This window comes from Elephas maximus, chromosome 3 (genome assembly GCF_024166365.1).
Source record: "Elephas maximus indicus isolate mEleMax1 chromosome 3, mEleMax1 primary haplotype, whole genome shotgun sequence".
Lineage (NCBI taxonomy): Eukaryota > Metazoa > Chordata > Mammalia > Proboscidea > Elephantidae > Elephas > Elephas maximus.
The window spans coordinates 134,356,597-134,369,445 of NC_064821.1; the positions used below are offsets into that span (position 1 = coordinate 134,356,597).

A 12,849-nucleotide genomic window follows, 5' to 3' on the forward strand; every position below is an offset into this window, starting at 1 on the left:
ACTGTTTTAAGGGCTCTTAACTCAGGAATGGGCACATGACTAAAGCTAGGCCAAAAATAACCAATAAGACATGGGTGTGAGGTTTTGATTAGAACTACTGGAAGAGATGTGGTCTTTCCACTAAGTAGTCCCCAAAGTAGGGTATGCAAAAAAAAATCCACTGAGAGTAAAGAAAATATCATTATCTTAAAAAGTAAATAATTGAACTCTACTCATAATTAATACAACCATCTAGCTTTGAATTTGTTGTACTGTGGTGGCTTGCAGGTTGCTATGATGCTGGAAGTTATGCCACTGGTATTTAAATACCAGCAGGGTCATCTGTGGTGGACAGGTTTCAGCAGAGTTTCCAAACTAAAACTAGGAAGAAAGGCCTGGCAATCTACATCTGAAAATTACCAACGAAAACCTTATGGATCACAACAGAATACTGTCTGATATAGTGCTGGAAGATGAGCTCCCTGATTGAAAGTCACTCGAAATACACAATGGTCACAATAGACTTGAGCATACCAATGATCATGAAAATGGCACAGGATCGAGCAACAATTAATTCTGTTGTACATGGGGTCACCATGAGTCAGAAATGACTTGACAGCAACTAACAACAATAACACAACATATGGAATAGCGGTAGTATATAATTTATATAAATAAATATACACATATTGGGGATATGTGCTCAACTTTTACTGTCAGATATACAATGAATAAAGTTTGGAGATCACAGACATAAAGCATAGGCTGTGAGTCTGGAATTCCTAGAAACCATCTCACTTCCACAGAGCTTACTAGACAGTAGAGCTAACAGTGAAGAAAATAGACAAGAGATAGAGACTTAGCCTAATGACACTGAGTAAGTTTCTGGATCCAGCTGTGCCTAAAGCTATCCATCCCAAGATTTTCGATTTGAGCCAATCAATCCCTTTGGGGCTTAAGCCAGCTTGAGTTAGATTTCTGTTACTTGTAACAGGAAGTGTCTTGATGGCAAGTTTAATGAATAAATTCCAGTAAGTTAGGCCAATATTTTTTATACTGATTTATGATCCATGTTTGTTGAAACACCTCAATTGATATTCCTTCAATTCCTGGAGCCTTGTTTTTCTCCAATGCCTTCAACAAACGGATGCAGTGCTGGAGGCACTCACTCATCTATGCCAAGAAATATGGAAGACAGCTAGCTTCCTGGCCAACTGACTGGAAGAGATCCATATTTATGCCTATTCCCAAGAAAGATGATCCAACCGAATGTGGAAATTATAGAACAATATCATTAATATCACACACAAGCAAAATTTTGCTGAAGATCATTCAAAAATGACTGTAGCAGTATATTAACAGGGACCTGCCAGAAATTCAGGCCGGTTTCAGAAGAGGACGTGGAACCAGGGATATCATTGCCGATGTCAGATGGATCCTGGCTGAAAGCAGAGAATACCAGAAGGATGTTTACCTGTGTTTTATTGACTATGCAAAGGCATTCAACTGTGTGGATCATAACAAATTATGGATAACGTTGCGAAGAATGGGAATTCCACAACACTTAATTGTGCTCATGAGGAACCTTTACATAGATCAAGAGGCAGTTGTTCAGACAGAACAAGGGGATACTGATTGGTTTAAAGTCAGGAAAGGTGTGCATCAGGGTTGTATTCTTTCACCGTACCTATTCAAGCTGTATGCTAAGCAAGTAATCTGAGAAGCTGGACTATATGAAGAAGAACGGGGCATCAAGATTGGAGGAAGACTCATTAATAACCTGTGTTATGCGGATGACACAACCTTGCTTGCTGAAAGTGAAGAGGACTTGAAGCACTTACTGATGAAGATCAAAGACCACAGCCTTCAGTACGGATTGCAACCTCAACTTAAAGAAAACAAAAATCCTCACAACCAGACCAATAAGTAATATCATGATGAATGGAGAAAATATTGAAGTCGTCAATAATTTCATTTTACTTGGATCCACAATCAACGCCCATGGAAGCAACAAGCAGGAAATCAAACAACACATTGCATTGGGTAAATCTGCTGCAAAGGACCTCTTTAAAGTGTTTGAAAAGCAAAGATGTTACCTTGAAGACTAAGGTGTGCCTTACCCAAGCCATGGTATTTTCAGTCGTATCATATGCATGTGAAAGCTGAAGAGTGAATAATGAAGACCAAAGAAAAACTGATGCCTTTGAATTGTGGTATTGGGGAAGAATATTGAATATACCATGGACTGCCAAAAGAACAAACAAATCTGTCTTGGAAGAAGTACAACCAAAATGCTCCTTAGAAGACTGTGTCTTACATACTTTGGACGTGTTGTCGGGAGGAATCAGTCCTTGGAGAAGGACATCATGCTTGGCAAAGTACAGGGTCAGCGGGAAAGAGGAAGACCCTCAAGGAGGTGGACTGACACAGTGGCTGCAACAATGAGCTGAAGCATAACAATGATTGTAACGATGGCACAAGAGCGAGTAGTGTTTTGTTCTGTTGTGCATAGGGTCGCTATGAGTCAGAACCAACTCAAAGATAGCTAACAAAAACAACATGATCTATATTATCTACCTTGGCTAACATATTTAAAAGAAACCCAAAAAAGGAATGACTATCTTAAGGCTTATACTCAGTGGGTATTTATTTCTATTCCTAAATTGATTTTTGGGCCTCCGGCTTCCAGGATTAGTGGACTAGGTTATTCAGAACTCTCCTGCTGGAAAAGAAAGAAGAAATAAAAAGAATAATTCTGGAGAAAATGTACACTTTTTTGGTGGGGGAGCTTTTAAAAGACTGAAGAGCTAAAAGAGAGCAGAAACCTCCCAGGCCAGTTCTGGAGGGGATCTAGGGAAGTAAGAGCCAATTGCCATTAATTCACTAGAGTTTCGGTACTGTGGCCTCAAGAAGAAGGAGCCAGGCCAGAGCCCACCCAAGATGGCAAATCTGATAAGAGATCCTCCTCACATATAGATGGGGACCAAAAGGACTATCCCTTCAGGAAAATAATCAGCATCAAAACTGCCTGACCCCAAACTTAGAGGGCCACCGACAAGGTCAGAGTAGTCAAATCAAAGAGAAGAAAAGGAGATTTTAAAACGGACCATTTAGAGAAATAAGGGCCATAAACCAGCCCTTTGAGCCTCACACCTAGCTGAGCCAAGGAACTTCAAATTGTGAGCTTGCTTGGTTCAGGGGGCCTCAGACTGAAATTGCCCTAAGCCTCACAGCAGACACATACACAGATTTCTCCACACATTCATACTCGGCCTTGGGGTCCTCTAACAAATAATGTTAAAAAGCCATGACCAAGCAGCACTATTCACAATAGACAAAAGATGGAAACAACTCAAATGTTCATCAACTGATGAATGGATAAATAAAATGTTGCAAATACACACAAAACCAAGAAAACCAAACCCAGTGCCATCGAGTTAATTCCGACTCATAGCGACCCTATAGGACAGAATAGAACTGCCCCACAGAGTTTCCGAGGAGCGCCTGGTGGATTCAAACTGCCGGCCCTTTGGTTAGCAGCCATAGCACTTAACCAATACACACAATGGAGTGATATTCAACCATAAAAGGGATGAAGTATGGACACATGTTACGTTGTGGATGAATCTCAAAAACATCACACTAAGTGAAAGGAGCCAGTCACAAAATGCCATATATTGTACGATTCCATTCATATGAAACACCCAGAATAGGTGAATTCTATTAAATGGTTAGTGGTTAATTTTATGTGAATTTTACCTCAATAAAGATTAAAAACACGACTGGCAAGTAGATAAATATAACAAAGTAGAAGAAAAACCAAGCAACATGAGTACCAGCTTAGAAACAGACTAAATATATCAAAATTAGACACAGATTAGAAAAAAAATCCATGCTTACCAGGTTGAAAGACAAACAGGAAAGGTAAAAATATCTACAGGAAAACCTTTGGGAAGAACAGAAAAATTTCTAGACATGAAAAATCAATAACCACAATGAACTCCATTTCAAAACAAACCAGAAGACTTTAAAAATGTGTTTGTTTGCCCATAGCATGCTATTGTTAAATCATGACTCTATCTGACCAATTTAATGAGTACTTATTGTGCCAAAAGAAAGCATAGTACTGGGCATTCGAGACACAAAGCTGAATAGGTTCCCTAATCTTCAGACGCTCCATGTCCAGAAGGGAGACAGATTTGTGCAAATAGCTCAGTGAATGTGGAACCATAATTGTAAATGGTGTCATGGGAACAGAACTCTCACTCTGGATAGCAGGAAGTCAGAGGACTAGTGGGGAAAACCCATAGCATACCTTTGACACCCAGTGCAATAAGTGCTATGGGGACACTTGACTAGGAGCCCTGAGAGAGGTATTTCCAAGAAGAAGATGATACCTTAACTGTGTCTAATTGTGTCTTAGAGCAATGCCCTCAAACACATGAATTTAGACCCCTGAGAACATGCCTGTGAAAGCCTCTTTGGACCTGTTTAGAAATACTGAATGTAAAGTTAAATACCAGTGGTTAAGTGTTTAACTGCTAACCAAAAGGTCAGCAGTCTGTTCTGTCCTATAGGGTCTCTATGAGCCAGAATTGACTCAATCGCAATGGGTTTGGTTTGGTTGGTTTACCATCACTTTAGTGGATTAGTGTTGCTAAAGTATTCATCCTGATGACTCAGAATATGCTTTTCATTTAATAAAATGGAAAGAGCATATGAAAACTTACGTACTGAATTCTTAGAAGTCTGAATACAGTCACAGAACCTCTCCTCAATTTCCTGTGTGAGAAGGACTGTACTGAAGATAGACGGAGTCGTTTTGTCAGAAATGGAGGGGCAGGAGGACACAGAAAGCAGTGGTGTGGAACATAGGGTATTAGGTCAAATACTAGTGAACACCTTGTCAGCCAACTTCTGTAGGAGACATTTTTCTGCTTTCCAGGAGCTCAGTCCAGTGGTAAGAACGAGAGACATAAATAGACGAGAGTATAATAAAACGTATTAAATGCTAAAACGGAAGTATTCATTGAGTGCTCTGAGAACAGAGAGAAGAGTATTCCTGATACAGCCCCAACTGCTTCAAGAAGCTTCAAAAAATTCTTCTAGCTGCTGGTTTCCTAAAGTACATGGCCAGTAAAGTACTCAAGGAATGATAACTGATATCAACTTTACCCAAAACAAAATTACTTAAAAAAAAAAGTCTCAGGCAAAACCAAAACGGGTCAAATGCAGCAGATAATGAACTTCAGGATCACTCATTGTGTTATTTATATCTTTCCTGAGTTCTTTCACTTAAGTATTAACAGAGCAATTGCAATACTTCTAGCATGGTGAAAACAAAAAAGAAAAATTAAAAAATTACCGTGAAAAACTGTTCCCCCCAAAACACACAAACCAATGAGTAAAATATATGATAAACCTGAAACTAAATCCGTTGAGTTGATTCACACTCACAGCAACCCTACAGGACAGAGTAGTACTGCCCCATACAGCTTCCAAAGCTGTAAATCTTTATGGAAGCAGATTGCCATGTCTTTCTCCCATGGAGCAGACGGTGGGTTCAAACTGCTGACCTTTTCGGTTAGTAGCTGAAAGTTCAACTTTTCTGCCACCAGGGCTCCTTCTAAAATACGTGATAATCAAAAAAAACCCACTGCCGTCAAGTTGATTCCGACTCATAGCAACCCTATAGGACAGAGTAGAACTGCCCCATAGAGTTTCCAAGGAACACCTGGCAGGTTTGAACTGCCGACCTCTTGGTTAGCAGCTGTAGCACTTAACCACTACACCTCCAGGGTAGTACTAGTTAAATGTGATCAACTGTTAAAAGGAATGACAGAAATACAGAAAAAAAAATTAATATGAATAACAAAATAACATGTTGAGATGGCTATTTTAAATCCTAAGCCCAAATTAAGTTTATAAGCACCATCTAAAGTTGGAAGGAAAGGGTAATGATATTTTGGCTCAAAAATTCTGGTGTAAATATTCTATACCCTACTTTGGTGAGTACCATCTGGGGTCTTAAAAGCCTGTGAGAGCTTTGAAATGTGGCGTCTGGGGTCTTAAATGCTAATAAGCAGCCATCTAAGATGCATCAATTGGTCTCGACCCACCTGGATCAAAGGAGAATGAAGAACACCAAGGTCACATGATAACTATGAGCCCAAGAGACAGAAAGGGTCACATGAACCAGAGACTTACATCATCCTGAGACCAGAAGAACTAGATGGTGCCCGGCCACAACTGATGACTGCCCTGACAGGGAGCACAACAGAGAACCCCTGAGGGAGCAGGAGATCAGTGGGATGCAGACCCCAAATTCTCATAAAAAGACCAGACTTAATGGTCTGACTGAGACTAGAAGGATCCCTGTGGTCACGGTCCCCAAACCTTCTGTTGGCCCAGGACAGGAACTATTCCCTAAGACAACTCATCAGACATGGAAGGAACTGGACAGTGGGTGGGAGAGAGATGCTGATGAAGAGTGAGCTACTTGTATCAGGTGGACACTTGAGACTGTGTTGGCATCTCCTGTCTGGAGAGGAGATAGGAGGGTAGAGAGGGTTAGAAACTGGCAAAATTGTCACGAAAGGAGAGACTGGAAGGGCTGACTCATTAGGGGGAGAGTAAGTGGAAGTATGGAGTAAGGTGTGTATAAGCTTATATGTGACAGACTGACTTGATTTGTAAACGTTCACTTAAAGCTCAATAAAAATTATTTAAAAAAAAAAAGCCTGTGAGAGGCCATCTAGGATATTCCCCTGGTCTCACCCCTTCAGGAGCAAGGAAGAATAAACAAAAGTAAAGATACAAGGGAAAGATTAGTCCAAAGAACTAATGGACCACATCCACCAGGGTCTCCACCAGACGGAGCCCAGTACAACTAGATGGTGCCCAGTTACCACCACTGACTGCTTTGACAGGGATCACAATAGATGGTCCCAGACAGAGGTGGAAAAAAATGTAGAGCAAAATTCTAACTCAAAAAGACAGACCAGACTTGCTGGCCTGACAGAGTCTGGAGAAACTCTGAGAGTATGGCCCCTGGACATCCTTTCAGCTCAGTAATGAAGTCATTCCTGAGGTTCACCCTTTGCCCAAAGAGTAAACAGGCCCATAAAACAAAACGAGACTAAAGGGGCACACCAGTCCAGGGGAAAGGACTAGAATTCAGGACGGGACAGGAAAGCTGGTAATAGAGAACCCAAAGTGGAGAAGGGAGAGTGTTGACATGTCATGGGGTTGTTAACCAATGTCATAAAACAATATGTGTACTAACTGTTTAATGAGAAACTAGTTCGTTCTGTAAACCTTCATCTAAAGTACAATAAAAAAAGAAAAAAAAAAAACTAGTGGGCCCTAGTTCCCTGGCAGATGAAGGATATAACACACACATACACAACCAAACATCTTACTGCTATTAAAAAAAACAAACAAACAAACTGTGCAGTCGAAAGACAGGAAAACAAATAAACAAAAGAGAGACAGGGCAAGTTGTACAATTAAAACTTTCTTTTATTCAGTTTTAACCTAACCAACACTCTCTAGTGCTGAGCACTGGGCTGGGTGTTTGGGACAGAAGACTTGAAAACTGCAATTGCAACTTCAGAAGTAAGAGTTAGGTCAGCAAATATGAGAAATACTGCCACTGGCATCACAAAGGATGAAAATCAGCCAATAGGTTAAAAAAGGACAGGCAGCTGCTAACTTGTGTTAACCCAGCTCAGAGGAAGTGAAAGTGACTACAACATAGAACCAGGCAATGAACAGAAATCAATTAAGATCTAAGTCACACCAGACCATCAACTGCACGGCAGGATTCAACTGAAATTACACGAAATGAATCAAAGCATTTGTGATGCTTGTGGCTGATTTGTGTTTCACAAAACTATGGGAAATACATGGTATAGATTTTTATAAACTTAATAAATGGTACCGTTAAAGACCAAAATATAAAAGGAAAAAAGCACAGAATTTGCAGGGGTACAAATAAGATCTTGACTAGAATGGAAAGTCAGCTACAGAGTGAGTTAAATAAAAGCTAGAGGTGCTAGAAAGTAAACACATTTAGAAAGAAGCCCAAGACTAGTACTGTGGTGAGAAGAAAGGGGTGAAGCTACCATCAGAGTTATTTCAAAAACCTACTCTTTCAGCCTGACAGAGGCTGGAGAAACCCCAAGAGCATGGCCCCCAGACATCCTTTCATCTCAGTAACGAAGTCACTCCTGAGGTTCACCCTTCAGCCAAAGATTAGACAGGCCCATGAAACAAAATGAGACTAAAGGGAGTGTTGACATGTCATGCGGGCTATAAACCAGTATCATAAAACGATATGTGTACTAACTGTTTAATGAGAAGCTAGTTTGTTCTGTAAACCTTCATCTAAAGTACAATAAAAAAAGAAAGAAAGAAAAAAAAAACCCTACTCTTTTAGACGATCAGGACTGTGTGAAGTCAGCTAATTTTAAGGCTATCATAAGACCAAGGGCAATTCCAGCTTGATCAAACCAATGACTAAAAAAATCTATGGAAGCTTAAAGTTTTGGGAAAACAAAAACTTGTTAACCAGCAGGTCTTAAATTCACTGGGGTCATAAACCCCTATAAGAACCTATCAAGGCTCTTGACCTTTGCCCCACAAAAGGATGGGCACCAGTGTCAGTGAGGGTACCTTGTTCCCATGAGCACAATCTTCTCAGCAAATAAACTAACCAGCCAGGCTGCTATTGCCTTTAGGCTGGTGGGATCTTTCCCTATTCACCAAGAGTCCTGAGAGTTTGTTCTCTACTGCAGTGGTCTCCAAAGTGGGGTGTATGCACTCAGGGGGTATGGGAGAAGAAAGTGTTAGGGCTTCCAGTTGCATTAACCTTGAAGAGAGGGAGGGAAGTTAAGATTAACCAAGATGTAACACATGGATTATTATATGTCACAGATAAGGCACCTTCACGTGGTCAGAACCTCAGGTGCTTGTAGTTCACTTAGGTGTGCAAGGAACCCTGGGAAGAGTACCAAGGTAGGAGGGTTCATGGTGCTGCCCTCGCTGGTTTTTCAGCATATTCCCACCACTATGGTTTACGTGGGCTCATTTTTTTTTTTTAAGAGTATAATATGCAGCTTTAGTTAAGCCAACCTTTACAAAATGGGCAAGGGCCATAAAGATTCATGCAAAAAATTAGACTAATTATAAAACAAATACAAATATTCTTTGATGGTTATGAGAGGAGGGAAGGAGGGAGAGTGGGAAAGGGATATTCACTAATCAGATAGTAGATAAGAACTACTTCAGGTGATGGGAAAGACAACACACAATACAGCTGAGGTCAGCACAACTGGACTAAACCAAAAGCAAAGAAGTTTCATGAATAAACTGAATGCTTCAAAGGCCAGTGTAGCAGGGGCAGGGGCTTAGGGGCCATGGTTTCAGGGGACATCTAAGTCAATTGGCATAATAAAATCTGTTACGAAAACATTCTGCATCTCACTTTGGATAGTGGCGTCTGGGGTCTTAAATGCTAGCAAGTGGCATCTAAGATGCGTCAATTGGTCTCAACCCACCTGGATCAAAGGAGAATAAAGAACACCAAGGACACAAGGTAATTACGAGCCCAAGAGACAGAAAGGGCCACATAAACCAGAGACTACATCAGCCTGAGACCAGAGGAGTTAGATAGTACCCAGCTACAACAGGTGGCTGTCCTGACAGGCAACACAACAGAGAACCCCTAAGGGAGCAAGAGAGCAGTGGGGTGCAGATCCCAAATTCTCGTAAAAAGACCAGACTTAATGGTCTGACTGAGACTAGAAGGACCCCTGTGGTCATGGCCCCCAGACCTTCTGTTGGCCCAGGGCAGGAACTATTCCTAAAGCCAACTCTTCAGACACGGATTGGACTGGACAATGGGTTGGAGAGGGATGCTGGTGAGGAGTGAGCTTCTTGGATCAGGTGGACACTTGAGACTATGTTCGCATCTCCTGCCTGGAGGGGAGAGGAGAGGGTGGAGGGGGTTAGATGCTGGCGAAATGGACACAAAAAGAGAGAGTGGAGGGAGAGAGCAGGCTGTCTCATTGGGGGGAGAGTAACTGGGAGTGTGTAGCAAGGTGTATATGGGTTTTTGTGTGAGAGGCTGACTTGATTTGTAAACTTGCACTTAAAGCACAATAAAAATTTTTTAAAAATAATGAAAGCTGGAATTAACATCTGGAGAATGTTAGAACTAACACTTTCCTAATATCCTAATAAAAACTTTGCTGGTCATGAGTTAAAAAAAGATGAAAAGTAAATCTGATACGAAAAAAAAAGAAGCTGGAAAACAATTATTTAAAATGTAAGTTAAATCTACTATTGTTAAATGATTACCTTGGCCCCAAGTGTAAATTAGCTAATGATATTATAAACTCACTTCATTTAGCAATTCATTTTAATATTCTCAATTGTTTCATCCCTTAAAATGTTCATTTTATTTGTTTTATAGTGTACATATAAAATATACATAAATACAAGATATAAATAAATACACATTCAGAGAGGGTGAGTATTCTTTTAACTGAGGGTGATAATTTATCAAAAATATTTGAGACTCCTTCTCTTGTGTTTCAGAGCTCTGATCGTACCTTAAACATGTTTATTCTTTTCTTATCCCAGCTAATATTATAAAGCTCCTTTCCCCAAAAAAACCAAACCCATTGCTGTTGAGTCGATTCTAACTCATAGTGACCCTATAGGACAGAGTAGAACTGCCCCATAGGGTTTCCAAGGAGTGCCTGGTGGATTCCAACTGCTGACATTTTAGTTAGCATCCAAGTCTTAACCACTGTACCACCAGGGTTCCATAAAGCCCCTTAGCTTTGGAGAAGTTGAAGTTTGTTCCTCTAGCTCCAACAAATAAAATAGAAAATAACCTTGACAGGCATTCCTTTCCCACCAGACCTGTTTAGGTATCATGTATTGATGTAGCGGCAACTAGAACAGATTTTTTTTTTTTTTTTTTTAATATAAAACCCAAACCCATTGCCATCAAGTCGATTTCGACTCATAGTGACCCTAAAGGACAGAGTAGAACTGTCCCATAGGATTCCCAAGGAGGGGCTGGTGGATTTGAACTGCTGACCTTTTTGTTAGCAGTCAAGCTCTTAATCAGTGTGCCACCAGGGCTCCTGAAAATTTTTTGAAATATAATCCCTGAGATTTCTGAGTTTCCACATATTTTATTTTATTTAAGAATTCTTAAGTCATCATGACATTAACTCTGTATTTGATAATTTAAAAAATTTTATTCTGGTAAGATATATATAACAAAAAACTTACCATTTTAATCACTTGTAAGTATACAATTCAGTGGTATTAATTATATTCACAATGTTGTGCAACCATCACCAGCCTTTATTTCTAAAATTTTTTCATTGTTCCAAACAGAAACTCTGTACTTATTAAGAAACAACTCACCATTCCTCCTCTTCCAGACCCTGGTAAGCACTATCTACTTTCTATCTCTATGCATTTGCCTATTCCAGATATTTCATATAAGTGAAATCCTACAATATTTGTCCTTTTGCGTCTGGCTCATTTCACTCAGCATAATGTTTTCAGGGTTCATCCATGTTGTAGCATGTGTTAGAATTTCATTTCTTTTTATGGCTGAATAATATTCCATTCAGAATATATATATTTTTTTAACTTCACAACTATCTCTTACTAGTCACAGGGAATGGGGCAGAGAAAGCAGGGTGAACCACTTCCCAAAGTTATTCACCTTCCTGTGAATGACACCACCATCACAGTGAATGATACCACCATCACAGTGAATGGGACCACCATCACAGTGAGTGAATGGGACCACCATCACAGTGAGTGAATGGGACCACCATCACAGTGAGTGAATGGGACCACCAACACAGTGAGTGAATGGGACCACCATCACAGTGAGGGAATGGGACCACCATCACAGTGAGGGAATGGGACCACCATCACAGTGAGGGAATGGGACCACCAACACAGTGAGGGAATGGGACCATCATCACAGTGAGGGAATGGGACCACCATCACAGTGAGGGAATGGGACCACCATCACAGTGAGGGAATGGGACCACCATCACAGTGAGGGAATGGGACCACCATCACAGTGAGGGAATGGGACCACCATCACAGTGAGGGAATGGAACCACCATCACAGTGAGGGAATGGGACCACCAGCCTTCCAGGCCCCCCAACCAGAAACCCACATCTGCATAGCTCTGCATGATGTGGCCCTGCCTACTTCCCCAACATCTTTTGTCTTTTTTTTTTTTTTAAACAAACATAATGGTTAGAAATGAACTACAATGAAACACAGCAGATCCTCACCCCACTCTTGATTTCTGATCCTTAAAGGCAACCACTTTTATCTGTTCTATTTTCAGTTATTTATTTTGATATTTCTAAATAATACTTAGACCACTGTGCTTTCCTCTTTAAATATCAATTTAAATCTTCCTATGGAAAGTATGGATTTATGAGTTAAATCCATACTTTCCATATGGATTGCCCCCCTAAACATACATATTTCACCTTTCCACTCATTTTTCCAATAAGGTTTTAATAAAATTTTTGGCTAAAATTACGTTTAGAACTTAATGAAGTGAATACGCAGATATTCTTTAGAGTTGAGCCATTAGTAGACCGTGATTTTATATTCTTCCTTGTACAAATTTGTTTTATCTGGAATTGCCTTTTTCCCCCTATGCTTAGTTTCCTAAACACCAGTGATGACTTTATTTCCAAACTCTGGCTGAATCTGACAGTTCCCTTCCAAACAGTTAAACAAGTAGATATTCTGTCAATTCCTTTCTTCCCCTGACATCATTCCTAGAAACCTCCCCCCGCCTCCCC

At 40.4% G+C, this 12,849-nt stretch overlaps 1 protein-coding gene across 3 annotated transcripts in view; it reads right to left on the bottom strand.

Annotated features, from left to right (window-relative positions):
- Positions 1 to 12,849, bottom strand: part of MCOLN2 (mucolipin TRP cation channel 2) — an 80,436-nt gene that overhangs the window by 51,222 nt on the left and 16,365 nt on the right. The window lies entirely within an intron of this gene.